Consider the following 14,917-nt stretch of genomic DNA (forward strand, 5'->3'; position numbering starts at 1 on the left):
GGAAAGAGCCAAACGTAAATATAAGGCTCAAGCTGACAAACACCGTTCGCCGGGTAAAAAGTACAGGGTGGGAGATGTGGTTTATCTGTCCACCAAGAATCTATGGTCAACCCGCCCGTGCGGCAAACTCAGTGCCAAATATGTGGATCCGTTCCCCATTTCCCGGATCATCAACCCGGTGACTGTAGAACTCTCACTCCCAAAATTGCTAAGGCGAATTCATCCCGTATTTCATGTCAGTCTATTGAAGCCACATGTTCCCTCCCCGGAGTGGCATCCTGAACCACCGCCTGAGGCACCTGTGATGGTGGGGGGGAGGAGCATTTTGAAGTTGCAAAAATCCTAGACTCGCGTATCCATCATGGTTCTCTCCAATACCTAGTTCGTTGGAAACACTTCAGTCCTGCTCAGGATGAATAGGTGGCTCGCGCGATGTTTCCACCCCTCGCCTGGTCCACAAATTCCATGCTGCCTACCCTCACAAACCAGCACCCGAGAACTGGGGGGGCAGAATGTCAGGCATGGCCTGAGAAAAGGATGTTGTGGTTTCTCCAGGTGCTGGCCAAGGCCAGCTCTAGCCCTGCAAACAACGTGTTTTGACTGGACTCTGTGGGAATGCCGGTAGAATCCTACTTCCCTGACAGCTCCTGAGAGGGGGGGTTGCCATGGCATCCAGATCTACCCTGATTTGCCCTATGCTCTTTCATAAATGCCCTGTACCGTGCTTATAGTTTTCATTAGTGTCCATTTGATTCTTAGCTTCTGTTAACTTGTGGATATTCCAATAAATCAACTTTCTTTGGACTACTCGTCTGTGGATGCCTGTTTATGGGATTATCATGGGACTAGAGCTTACAGTACTTTAACAATATTCAGAATTGATTTGAAACGGTTAAATTGCCTGTACATAAAAAGTGGTGTTTATTAATTTTGTTCTTATCAGTCTTGAGCACTTAATTCTTGACCAGGTATTTGGGAAAGCAAAAGCTTTCCATTAGCAAAGTTGCTGTTGGCACACACTGCTGAAAATTTTGCTTTCACAAGGGAAGGGAGAGACTTCAGCTTCTCTTCCGTCCCAGGCAGTTTAAACACTGCTTACATTGTTTTGCAGTTTCCATGAGAAAACAAATCTCAAGCAACTAATTTAGTTGAGGCCTTTTTCATATTTAGGCCACAACTGCTGACAAAGGTCATATGGTGACCCCTGGTATATTATCTGAGAATGTAAAAGAAACAGATGAAAAGGGGGGGGGGAGAAACACACAGAGAGAGAAAAAGAAAAGATGGGCAAAACACAGCATGAACAGGAATAAAACTACTTGAGTAAATGCCAACCGTCCAGCTCACTGTGATGCTGCGGCAATAAGGAAGCACAAAGCACATTACATAAGAATGTCTCCTATTCATGTTGCACCGGTCTAGCGCTAGAATTCTACCAGTTGCATCCACATACCAGGCATGAAAGTCCTGCCTCCTGACCAGGAACCACCAAAACAGGGGCTGAGGCCCCGCCCAGCAAGTCAGAGCAGCGATGAGAAAAGGGAAAGGAGCAGCCCTGCAGTCTTATCCACTATATCCTGGCATTATCATGATGCAAGGACCAAGGAGGCATCGATTCGTCCCTTACCTCAGGATGCCGGAATGCTTCTGAGGAGAGGATCCAGCATATCCTCAAAGGATTTATTGCCGACGTATAAATCCCTAAGCACCCTAGAGGTATCAGGACTGTGTACATACCAACCCTGCTGCAATTTCAGGATTTATCAGTCAGTTATATACCACCTTTAATGTGTAAAGCTTTACAATCTGATATTTCTCATCCATATTTAATAAACCATGTCTCATAGAGAAAGAGGTATGTCTGAGGGTTTAAAGATTAAAACCAGTTATTTGCAAAAGGGTCCAAAGCAAGTGCAATTCAGTATGGTAATCTTGTCCTTTCTAATGGGTTTATTATGAGGGGCAAATATGCCATTTCTCAGGATGTTTGTTACACACACACATGCTGACATGAAATTGTGGGAAATGTTTTCCTTCATAAGCAGCCTGAATTGGCATCAAACTCACATTTAGCATAAACTACTGTTTAATAAGAAGCATCAATGCAGCAAGCTCCAGCACAACAAGATCAAGACGGTAACAACAGATACTAAATTCGATTTGGAATCTCACCATCTGGTCAAGTCATTTGTCATTTACAAGTAGGGGCCTGACACTTTTTCAAGATTCCCTGTAGAGTAATAAGTGTGTATTCATAGTCTACTTGCATTATTTATTTATTAAAAGGTCTTCCAAGACGCTTGGAAAAAATATAGTATGTTGCTGTTGAAATGAATTCTCCAACAAAAACAGCTGCCATTAATTGGACATATGAATCCTGCTGTACCTGCTGTACCATGCTACCGTCATGGTATTGGGAGAACCGTGAAAGGAAAAACAAACTACAAGTTTGGGGCAATTTATATGTTGGACAACTTTATAGTATGTACTTTCAGGTCAAATATGTAGTTGATTTTCTGTCCAAAAAAGTGAAAAATGATTTTTTTAAAAAAAAAATTCTCTTCCTTCTTCCCTCCCTTAGTTACTAAAATTTGTCAGCGCATAATAAATTATTTTGACTTGATTAAGTGAATAACTTTCCCCTAAGCATTTATGGCCCTGATTTGGATGGCCCAGGCTAGTCTGATCTCGTCAGATCTCAGAAGCTAAGCAGGGTCAGCCCTGGTTAGTATTTGGATGGGAGACCACCAAGGAATACCAGGGTTGCTGTGCAGAGGAAGGCACTGGCAAACCACCTCTGTTAGTCTCTTGCCAGGAAAACCCCAAAAGGGGTCGCCATAAGTCGGCTGCGACTTGACGGCACTTTATACACACTTCTTATACACACAAGCATGTTTGGAATTTCTGAATGGGGGGGGCTCTCCAAAGACTCTCAATGAAGTTCTCAAAGAGACGGGAAACAGTGGTCATGGGAGATTTCAATTACCCGGATATCTGCTGGAAGTCCAACTCTGCTAAATAAATTCCTGACTTGTCTTACTGACAACTTCATTTTCCAGAAGGTGGAGGGAAACAAGGGGGATGTCTGCTCTCTTGGACTTGATTCTCACCAACAGGGAAGAACTGGTTGATGAGGTTAAAGCAGTGGGCATCCTGGGTAGTAGTGACCATGTAATTTTGGAAATTACAATCTTGTAAATCGAGTGCTTGTTAATGGTTCCTCATCCACTTGGAGAGGAGTGACTAGTGGAGTGCCTCAGGGATCTGTCCTGGGCCCTGTGTTGTTCAACATCTTTATAAAGGATTTGGATGAAGAAATAGAGGGGATGCTTATTAAATTTGCTGAAGATACTAAATTGGGAGGGATAGCAAATAAGGTAGAAGACAGAGCCAGGATACAGGATGATCTTGACAGGCTGGAGAATTGGGCTAAAACTAATGAATTGAATTTCAAGACATAAATGTAAAGTTCTGCATTTAAGTATGAAAAATCAAATGCATAATTACAGGATGGGGGAGACTTGTCTTAGCAGTAGTGTGTGCGAAACGGATCTAGGGATCTTAGTAGACAAAACACTGAACATGAGTCAGCTGTGTGATGCAGTAGCTAAAAAGGCAAATGTGATCTTGGGCTGTATCAACAGAAGTATAGTGTCCTGATCACATGAAGCGATGGGATTGCTTTACTCTGCTCTGGTTAGACTTCACCTAGAGTATTGTGTTCAGTCTTGGGCACCACAATTTAAGAAGGATGTAGACAAGCTGGAATGTGTCCAGAGGAGGGCAACAAAAATGGTGAGGGGTCTGGAGACCAAGTCCTATGAGGAAGGGTTGAAGGAGCTGGGTATGTTTATCCTGAAGAGGAGAAGACTGAGAGGGGATATGATAATCATCTTCAAGTACTTGAAGAGCTGTCATATAGAGGATGGTGTTGAGTTGATTTCTGTTGCCCCAGAACATCGGACCAAAGCCGATGAGTTGAAATTAAATCAATAGAGTTTCTGGCTAAACACTAGGAAAAACTTTCTAACAGTTAGAGCGGTTCCTCAGTGGAACAGGCCTCCTTGGGAGATGGTGGGCTCTCCTTCCATGGAGGTTTTTAAGCAGAGGCTAGATGGCCATCTGTCAGCAATGCTGATTCTATAATCTTAGGCAGATAATGAGAGGGAGGGCAGGAAGATTTGCGTCAGTGTTTGTCAACATATGTCAAAGTTATGCCTAGTCTGCAGTTTGCTAAACAGATCATACTGATCAGAGTGACAGCTAAGTCATGTGATGATGCTGGTCTGATCCAGTTTTTACAGCCAGGAATGGGGATTTCCAGAATGACTCATCTCAGGTGAACTGTGATTGGTCATAAATGTGTATATAAGTCTGTATAGTGAATGTAAGTTACCTCTTGCCTGAAATATATATGCTGGCGGAGCATGCTGTTGCTCAGAGCTGTGAATGTTAACAGCCAAAGAACTCTGTGTAGATATTGTAAATAAACTGTACATAGCAGAACTGCGTGGTGTGAAGTTGCTGCCAGGTAAACTCCTGAAGTCCAGACAAGCTGTGCGCGACAGTGTTTGGCTCTCGTGGCCCTTTCTTGCATGCCCAGGGTGGTGCCTATCACCACTTTGGGGTCAGGAAGCAATTTTCCTCCAGGCCAGATTAGCTTGGTATCCTGGAGGGTTGTTTTTGTTGTGTGTTTATTTTGCCATCTTCTGGGCGTAGAGTAGGAGTCACTGGGGGTGGGGGGAGGTAGTTGTGAATTTCCTGCATTGTGTAGGGAGTTGGACTAGATGACCCTGGTGGTCCCTTCCAACTCTATGATTCTAAGAAGTCTCTGGAGGCCTGTAAATATAGCTTTTTTCCAAAATATAGCAATTCTCCAAAATACTGCACCACTTTCTAGCAACAATAAAATCCTAAAATGTGTATGTACTCATTGCCCTCAAACTGCAAACAGCGTAAACATTTTAATGTTGGGAAGAGGAAAAATGAATGTAAGAATTCTTAGCAAACTAAATTTCTCATTATACAAGAATATTTCTTAGAATATCTTATCCTTGTCAATCTATTAAGGTAAATTGGGCATATAGCACTTCTTGCCTCATTTGGCAAACGAATATGCCTGTTGGCTAGAGGGAAGAAAAGTTAAGGTAACTGCGTAAAGACACACTGTGAAACAAAAACTATACATAATTAAATTACATAGCTTAATTTAATTACATTTAAAATAGACAAAATATGAGGTTTGTTTAACCTTTCATACTTTCAAATGCTCAGACAGTGCAATTTCCTTTCCTTAAGGCCTTGCAACTATAATAATTTGCCAGGATGTTCAATTGTGTTTTCTGCCATCACTTGCCTATGTCCTGCCTTCTCAGCATTGCAATGGAGAGCACATGGCTAAGTACCAGCTTGGGGGGTGAACTTCTTGGAAGCCTACCTAGATTACACCATAAATTATGCTGCATCCTAATATTTTCTCCAAAAAAGGCTAATGCAAAGCCTATTCAGTGTTGACCAAAAGGAAATCATTGCATTCAGAATAAAGTTCCTGTTTTTGCCTCCTAACATTTTCCCTTTTCCCTTGAAAACTCACTTTATCCAAGAATGTCAGCCAGAAAACAGTAAAATGGTGGAGAGTAACAACAAGAAAACAATGTAGATTAGAGGCACCAGTAGAAGTGATTTATTTCATTCTCACTGGAAGTATAAACAAGAAAAGAAAAAAAAACACTGGCAAACAAGAGGAGGTCAAACAAGATTCTAAACTACAGCCACATAGTGTCCCAGACCTTCAGCTGATTCAAGACGTGTGCAGTGCTTGAAGGAACATGATGAAATGTATCTGCACTGGAACAGTCTGCATGGCCAAGTGGTCATCTGATCACTTCATCACTTGTTTGGCTCACCAGTCAGTGCATGATGAAATGAACAAAATGTTTCAGTTCTCTCATGATGCAGCAACTAGCATAGTTAATGGGCACCTGTAACACGATATTCTGTACTTGGAAACAGATACCTGTTTACAAACGACATACGTACCATGCGAGAGCCTTGCAAGTTCCCTTTAAAATAAAAAAATATGCACAAGCATTTCCTGATCATTGTTTATTAGTTTAAAAGTGGAAGAAACCACTTGAATTAAGGCAACACAGCCATTGGTTTACTCTTTAAAACATTCAAGCAAGAAGGCTGAGCAAGGTTCTATTATAAAAATGCTTTTACAATTTCAAATTGTTTACGGGTATCAAATTCAAACCTCGATATCCCAGATCTCATTTTCTTTCAATGACCCTACAGAATTCATCTTTTTCTTTTTTCTTTTAGAATGCTTATCTTGCTCCCCCTTCCTTTCTACAACTTCCTTTTTCTAACTTAAACATACAAACTTATTTAAGTCCTTTCTTGTAAATCATATATTGTACATCAATTTTTTTCTCTTCAGGATCCTTTTCTGTTTCTTTGCATACTACTGCAACAATATGACCAAATCAGACACAAGAATTCAGGTGACTCCTGACCAAGGCAGAAGTGATGATATCTTATGTCCTGCCTATGATCATACTGTTAATGCAGCTTCAGAAGATATTTCCTTGTATTTTGTAACAGCTTAATTTTCCTGTTATATTTGACTTCTGACAACCATTTTCTCAGCAGCTCAACAGACTGTTCCTGTTTAACAATAATTTTGTTTAGAGTCTTCTGAAGAAATGCAACAGTAATATTAAACAGTGACAGCAAGAGATTGTTATGGAAAGTGAGGGAACAGCATTACACTGGGACAATTCATTAGATAAGAATATATAGGACACTGGAAAAACAATGCCCTCCCCTCCTGCTTCTCAAGCACTACAGGGTAAATTCAGTAAATCAAACTCAAGAGCTTTTCCCATTCTGTTGCTATCAATTTAACATGTTTTTTCCAAATGTAATTTTACTAATTTTTGTAAGATACTAAAATGGAAAAAAGCAAGAAGCAATAATCGAAATTTGCATCATATGATCATTTACACTTTGAGGACCTTATATATTTAAATGTAGAATTGACTTTGTTTCCCTCATAATAACTAAGGATTACTGAACAATAATTCAGTTTCAGCTCTAACTGAGGGACTCCCAGGGCAATCCTAAACTGAATTACACTTCTAAATCCACTGAAATCAATGGGCTTCAAAGGGTGTCACTCTTAGGATGGCACTGTCCCTCTCACACAACCAGGAAAACCTCTGACTCTTAATTCAGCAGCTAAGTCTGATCATTCAGCAGCTAAGTCTGATCATTCATATTTTACATCACACTCTGCCCCTAAGCATTTCAGACTCACTCTTTTCTCCCACTTTCCATAAAAGCAGCAATCTTTGGTTTTAACCCTGTCTACTCACCTTCCACACTATCAGAACAGGAGGTTCCAATGCCAGTGTCCCCGCTGTCAGAAGCTATGCTGTGTCTTCTGATATGGGTACTTCGACTGCTTGATGGACCTGTCGTGGCTTGCCACAGTGATTCAGTACCAGGTAACCATCCCGATGAGGAATATTCTGAGCCTGCAGAGAAAATCCAGTCAGCTTCACACGATGTAGCAAGAAACAGATTTATGAAGAAAGGCCTCACATGTATACAATCAGGATGCTGTTGCACGAGACAATAATCTGGCACAAAGTTGCAGCAATTACACAAGCCACACATGGATTTGTTTATACAAACTAAAGGCTTTTTGCTAATATAGTGCCAAATTGCCTTATCCAGTCATTTCACTGTGGGTTTTTTTGTTCTGTTTTGTTTTTTTGCTTATCCCGGCCCGCAACTAGAATTGAGTGGGCTTTACATACTGTAAAATTCACTTTTTAAAAATGTATATATTCCTTCACCAGAAAGACTAGCAGTTCTGAGAGGAGGAAGAAACCATGACTTTTAACATATAGAATGTTTTATTCAGGATTTAAAAAGGCTCATTCTGCCTGATTTTTTTTTGGCTAAAATAATTGTGAAGAGAGCTACAATTAAAAATGAATAAAATTTAGCTTACCAAATTCCAAGGTATTAAAAAAAAGGTTTTAAACTGTTTCCATCCATTAATCCAGTACATAAGACCCTTAACCAAAACGCAACTTTCAGCAACCACTGAGGCCATTTACACATGGCTGTTTCCTCGCGGTCACCCTGCCGACTACTTCGGCGCTTTGCTTTGATTATGTGTGCTTTTTCCTACCGTCAGAGGTTGTCTCGCTCTCCCCTCATGTTTCTGCGAGTTTTTCCTGCGTTTTCAGGATGCGTGTTTAGCCAGCATCCAGAAAACGTGTGCTGAAATGCACAGGGAGAGCAAGGCGACCTCTGCTGGTGGGAAAATGCATGCATAATCAAAGCAAAGCCCCAAAGTAGTCGGCAGAGTGACCTCGAGGAAACAGCCATGCATAAATGGCCTTTGTTAAGCAGCTGCAATCACAATGGAGAATACAAAAGTCCTTAAATTCAGTAAAAGCTGGACATATTACAGCCTAACACATGCAAGTGCAAGTAATCAAAAGATTTTGGTGATTTTAAATATCAGCACCAGCATGGAACAACTAGCTTTTAGGAAATCTTGCACTGTGCCACATGCACAAAGAAATACACACACTTCAGCGTGATTTCCACATCATAGTTAATTTCAGAAATATAGAAGAAACCACTTTCACTTCACCTAGTTTTACACGGTAGCCATGTTAAGCCTGCTGTAGAACTAGAATCGAGTCCAGTAGCACCTTAAAGACTAACAAGTTTTTCAAGGTATAAGCTTTCGAGAGTCAACGCACCCTTTGTCAGCTACAAGTCAGAATGGAGATGCCTAAGTCTTTATATCCCAGTCGGAACGTGGGAGGGGACTTGCAAAGAAGGGACTCGGGATGCAAAGGTATAACGTACATTGTACTCTGCTTGATTAGAGCAAAGGAGAAATGCTGAGGGACAGAAAAATAGCATCTGATGATAATTTTTTGCCCCTCATTCTGACTTGCATCTGACAAGGGGAGCTTTGATTCTCGAAAGCTTATAGCCCAAAAATCTTGTTGGCCTCTAAGGCTATTTAACTTCACCTAAAGTTCCATGTACATAACTTTGCTGAAGCAAGCATAATATGGCCAATGCTGCACAAGGAAGCCTATTGCTGGCTGCCAGGATGTTTTCATTGTCCTGCTGTTCCTGCTTCAAGCAACTGCCAAATTTACCCAGTTTAGGGGAACAGAAGGATGGGACAATACTACATACTGCTGACAAAGGATTATGCCACCTGTGCCAAGGTCTGAATTTAGATTCCAACTGAAGCCATGCCTTAAGCACATATAATTCCAATAATTCTCAATAGGGTTTGCCTGTCGCCATCCCAATTTCTTAATTGTGTCAGAAGGTAATTTGTCTTATTTACATATGAAGAACAACCATTTGATTAAACTGATTTTCAGAGGACAGAAGAAATGGGAATTCCTGTTCTGATATAACTAATGTTTTGTTATCAAAGAGTCATAATTAACACTTCTAGTTTATTTTGTAAAAAAATGGACAGAAGCATGTTACCAAAAAGTACTCTGAAACTGTACTTCTTCTGTACAAAATCAATATTAAGACACTTGTATTCATCGTCTATACACAATTAGGACAGAGGCTAAGTATTCTATGTAACCTCACACAGATCTTTGCATGGATAAATTTACTTCACACACCTCTCTCTTACAGAAGGCTTAAAAAGCTAAGAATATAAATGGATTTAAAAGTATTTTTTTCAGTTTGCTCAGAAGTCAATCCAATATGGTTAATTTTGAAGCCTACCCAATGGGAATGGAGCAAGGTGTGTTGCAACCTCTCAAGAGAATCCAGAGTAGCCTCCCTTCCCCTCCAAGGCATCTTCACTTCCAGCGTGCCACTGTTGTGACAAGCACGGTAAATTTCAGTAGAATCCACACACACACCCAATTTAGGGCATCCAACAGTCCAGTCTTGCTAAAGCCCCTTTTCCCCAGCTCTGCTCTTGCTACTACTGAGACCAGGTACATGGAAGAGGGCTTATGAAGGTGAGATGCAGCGTGGTCTCTGTTTAGAATGATGGACCTCCAGAGAGGCACCATGACCAGAATGATAAGGAGCTCAGTGCAGAGGGAACAAGATATCACACTGGCCTCTTAACTATTTTATTTATTTACTTATATTCCCCCTTACTCCCCGATGAAGACCCCACAGCAGCTTACATCATTCTTCTCTCCTCCATTTCATCCTCACAACAACCCTATGAGGTAGGTTAGGCTGAGAGTGTGTGATTGGTCCAAGGTCACTCAGTAAGCTTCCATGACAGAATAGGGATTCGAACCTGGGTTTCCCAGATCCTAGTCCAACACTTTAACCACTACACTGGCTATCTCATGAGAGACATCCCACAGGACTTCAGCTTTAGTCTTAAAAAATGCTTCAACATAAATATAAAATTTGGGAATTACACATTTATAACCATATATACAAGGATTTTGCATCATCCATGTTAATTAGGGTTGCTAACCTCCAGGTACTAGCTGGCAATCTCCTGCTATTACAACTGATCTCCAGCCGATAGAGATTAGTTCACTTGGAGAAAAAGGCCACTTTGGCCATTGAACTCTATGACATTAAAGTCCCTCCCCAAACCCCGCCCTCCTCAGGCTCCACCCCCAAAGCCTCCCGCTGGTGGTGAAGAGGGACCTGGCAACCCTAATGTTAGTGTAGAAAAGAGATTCACAAACAGTACCTGCATAAAAGCTGAATATATCTAAAACACACTTCAAACAGCCACTCACTTGGAGTGAGCATCAACTGCCACCAGGATTGAAAGCCTTTACAAAGGAGGCTTCTTTTAGGCCACAAATCAGTTGTACAGGTTAAGCGTGAGAAGATGGTCTAACACAAATGTTTTGGGCTAGAATTTCTAGTGGGCTTACTTCCGAGGCTGATCTAGAATAAAATAAATGGCAGTATAACGCTAACCAAAAATGAATTCTTATTTTACTTACATCATTATCAGAAATGCTTGTGACTAGGTATAGAAAATGCAATGCCAGAACAACATCAGAGTTCATTGCATGTTGGCCACATTTTGGCCACTATAGTTCATTGTAATGACAGGACCAGGGTGAATTTGGATTTAAATCAAATTGATTTTACTCATGATTTAAATCACTAGTCAGAAAGTCTAGATTTAAATCATGGCTTTCTATATAGAGACTGAAAGGGGGGAAGAATGCCCATAAGAGCCGGCATGACCCCTACGTTGGTGTCCATGCCACTTGCCCTGTGCAAACTAGCACGGATGCTGGAGTAGGGCGACTTATGCCAGCATCCCTGGACCACAGTCGGCAGCACAGCTTTTTGCATTTCTTTGTTGCAGTGTTTGTATTTTGCATGCATTCCTGGCTTACCCAAAGGTGGAGAAACATCATTAAAATATTCCCAAACTAGGAACACAAATTCACAGTTTTGAGAACTGCAAAACCAAGCACCTGTAATAATATTTTCTAGATAGAAAAATTGCCCAAAATAATCTTACAGAAATCTCTGGAATGACATTGTGAGTGGATTAATGGAATTAATTTACCACCACTCCTCAAATCAAACATTCCATGACTATACAGCCTCATGCTACATAATTGAAAACTAATCCTTATTTCATGATGAATAACCTTTGGACTATAATGTACCTTAAACAAAAAACTATTTAGATAGATTTTTCCGCAAAAAGCATTTAATTTTTTAAAAATCCAATTTAAATGTTTTAAAAACATTTATTTTAAAAATTGATTTAATTTTTTTAATCCAACTTAAATAACAAGTCTGATTTAGAAAAAATTAAATCATTGATTTTTATCCACCCTTGGTGAGACACAATGGATAATTACTGCAAATGAAGTGAAAAAGCTATTACGGTCTTGGGCTCCATAGTACCACCACATGAGACTGTAACGCAGGGCAGAGTCAGAGGGCAATTCACCTACATCCATTGGGCATATTAGCCATCACAGAACTAGGTTACCCAAATTCTGTCTCAGAAACACAGCTGTAATTCAGTATAATGGTATTTCCATTGACATACAGTCTGGAGACATGTAAGAATCCTGGGTGAAGCAATACCATTATAATTTGCATTTATCTGTATCATTATTTGACTATCCCCTAACACACAGGGGCAGTCATAACGAGAATTTTTCCACTGAACCTCACAACCACCTGTACCAATTATAGCGAGAGCGTCTTAAAGATCTCTCGAGATCTTGTGCAAGCAGAAACGGTACGTTTAATTTCGTGCAAGAGGTTTCCACTGACATTTTTCTTCACATCTGCTCTCACACGACCTCTAGCGCAAGCAGAAATTTTGCACTGGATACAACCCAATGAGTCCAAATTCCAGCTGTTAATAAAAAAATTAAAATTAAAAGTGTAAAGAATGCTTTCCCTTTAACACTGTCAGGATAAGGATCAGTTACTCTAGGAATTATCATAGAGGTATTCTTCACGGACATGTGCTGCTGTTTCGATGCTGATTTGCATCGGAGTCAAATTTTGGTTATTCACTGCAGATCCGTGGTTTCCCCCCCTTAGCAAAATAAGCCGGGTTAAAAGAGAGGCAATCCAAACCACTTTTGCCCATGAAAAAATGTTTGCTTCGCTCCCCAGGACGTCTCCTTTCTCCTCCCCCAAGAACGGTGATTGGCTGGGGGAGTTTTGCGCTCGGACAAGAATACCGCCCCTTTGGCTGCCTGCCTGCCTAGAATCCTGGCACTTCTCTCCCTCCGTCCCTGCACGCCTTCCCAGTCCCTCGCCCAGGATGGGTCTTGGAGCTGGGCCCACACCTCCAAGCCCAGGGGGACATTGGACGGACGGCTCCAGGGGGAGACTGGCGGGGCCACGCCATGTGCTCCTCGCGCGCTGGGGGTGGTGGTGGTGGCAGCTCAGTCTAGGGCAGTGGGGGGGATCTTCAAGAGAAGGGGCTGTTGGCCCTTCTGCCCCAAAGGGGAGGGGGGATTTTTGAGAAATCGGATGGGGGAAATGTGCATCCTGAGAGCGGAAAACCCAAGTCAAAACTCCCTCCCATCACTTTTCTGAAGAGGGGCGGCTAGCCTCCTCTTATCTCCCTCCTCTCTCTCGATGCACTGTGGCCGGATCATGGCCAGCGAGCAATCCAGGGGCCTTCTTTCCTCTCCCCCCCTTGCCATGCACACTGGCTGGATCGGGGCTGGCATGCAAGCTAGGAGCCCTCCTGTCTCTCACGATGCAATGTGGCCGGATCATGGCCAGCGCGCAATCCAGCGGCCTTTCCTCTCCCCCCCTCGCCATGCACACTGGCTGGATCGGGGCTGGCACGCAAGCTAGGAGCCCTCCTGTCTCTCACGATGCAATGTGGCCGGATCATGGCCAGCGCGCAATCCAGCGGCCTTTCCTCTCCCCCCCTCACCATGCACACTGGCTGGATTGGGGCTGGCACGCAAGCTAGGAGCCCTTCTGTCTTTCACGATGCAATGTGGCTGGATCATGGCCAGCGCGCAATCCAGGGGCCTTCTTTCCTCTCCCCCCACCCCCCATTCCCACTTTCAGCTAAACACTTCTCTGGGCACATGGATTCCCTGCCCCCCCACAATCCTGTCTATCATTAAAGGGCAATGGGTTCCACACCTATAGAAAATAGAGGGAAGCTTTGAGGAAAGCGCTGCCTCCCCCCCCCCCCCCAATTTGGAATCTGGCTGTTCCCAAAGCAGAACAGAGCGAGGGTGGAAGAAAAATGGAGGAGACCAGAGGGACTGGTGCTTGTTTTTTGCGCTGGGCTGGTGAACCCCACAAGGTATTCTGCTGGGCGGAGTTGGGGCGGAGCTGGGGGCAGGCATAAACAATGAGCCTGTTGGAAGAAGAGGGCTCCTGCAAAAGGGACAGACCAAACCGTTGTCAAATACAACGTGCTTTGTTCCCATGAAAAACCAAAACTACAGATAATTGATGGGGATAAATCGCGGCCATGAAAAAAACATTTAAATCGTGTTTTTCTTTAGTCCGTGGCAAAACAGAAGCAAAATCTACCATGAAGAATGCCCCATAGTGCAACAGGCAATGGCAAACCACCTCAGAATGTCTCTTGCCTTGAAAACATCTATCAGCTGTGACTTGACAGCAAAAAAACCCCAACAAATCCACAGGTAATATTTAGAGCTGGGTGGAAGAAAATAATGGCTGGCTACCAAGCCTTCATGGTGTAGTGGTTAAAGTGTCAGATTGGGGTCTAGAAAACCCAGTTTTGAATCCCCACTCTGCCATGGAAACTTGCTGGGTGACCTTGGGCCAGTTACTCACTCTCAGCCTTGACCGTGGCGTGTATTTGGATGGGAGACCTACAAGGAATACCATGGCCGTGATGCAGAGGCAGGCAACAAAACCAAGCCCAGACACAATTTGAAGGCTGGTGGTGTTAGTTCACTCTCCTGGTTTTGTGTCATCTGCAAATCTGATAATGATTTCTTCCATCACCTCATCTGAGTTGCTAATAGAAAAAATGCTGAAGATTGCAAGGCCCAGGACAGAGCAATGCAGCACCTTACTCAAGACCTGCATCAAGACTGATGAAATGCCATTGAAGAGGACTTTAGGTATGGTTCTCTAACCAACTATGAATCCACCTGAAGGCATTATCACTTAGCGTGCATTTCACCATTTTGGAACCATAACATCATAATGCAAATCTGTCAAATGCCTTGCTGGAATCAAGATATGCTATGTCCACAGACTTTTTATGATTTCCCAGGAAGTGCTGATGTGCTAGTTTTCTATGAAAAGGCATACTCTGATCTGGAATTCACCACCTGCAGTCTGCATCAGGCTTCTCTACCACTTCAAAATTCTACCACCTCATTTGCCTGCATGTGTAAACCAGGCAACAGATTAC

At 42.4% G+C, this 14,917-nt stretch overlaps 1 protein-coding gene across 2 annotated transcripts in view; it reads right to left on the bottom strand.

The window, feature by feature from the left end:
* CEP85L (centrosomal protein 85 like) overlaps window positions 1-14,917 on the bottom strand; it is a 177,582-nt gene that overhangs the window by 139,390 nt on the left and 23,275 nt on the right. The window contains exon 1 of one of the 2 annotated variants that reach the window (XM_056856534.1): window positions 7,380-7,486. The gene's annotated coding sequence lies outside the window, so the exon portion shown is untranslated. Of the gene's footprint in view, window positions 1-7,379; window positions 7,542-14,917 lie in introns of those variants that run through there. The other variant, XM_056856535.1, reaches the window with a different exon arrangement.

Source organism: Euleptes europaea, chromosome 10, assembly GCF_029931775.1.
Source record: "Euleptes europaea isolate rEulEur1 chromosome 10, rEulEur1.hap1, whole genome shotgun sequence".
NCBI lineage: Eukaryota > Metazoa > Chordata > Lepidosauria > Squamata > Sphaerodactylidae > Euleptes > Euleptes europaea.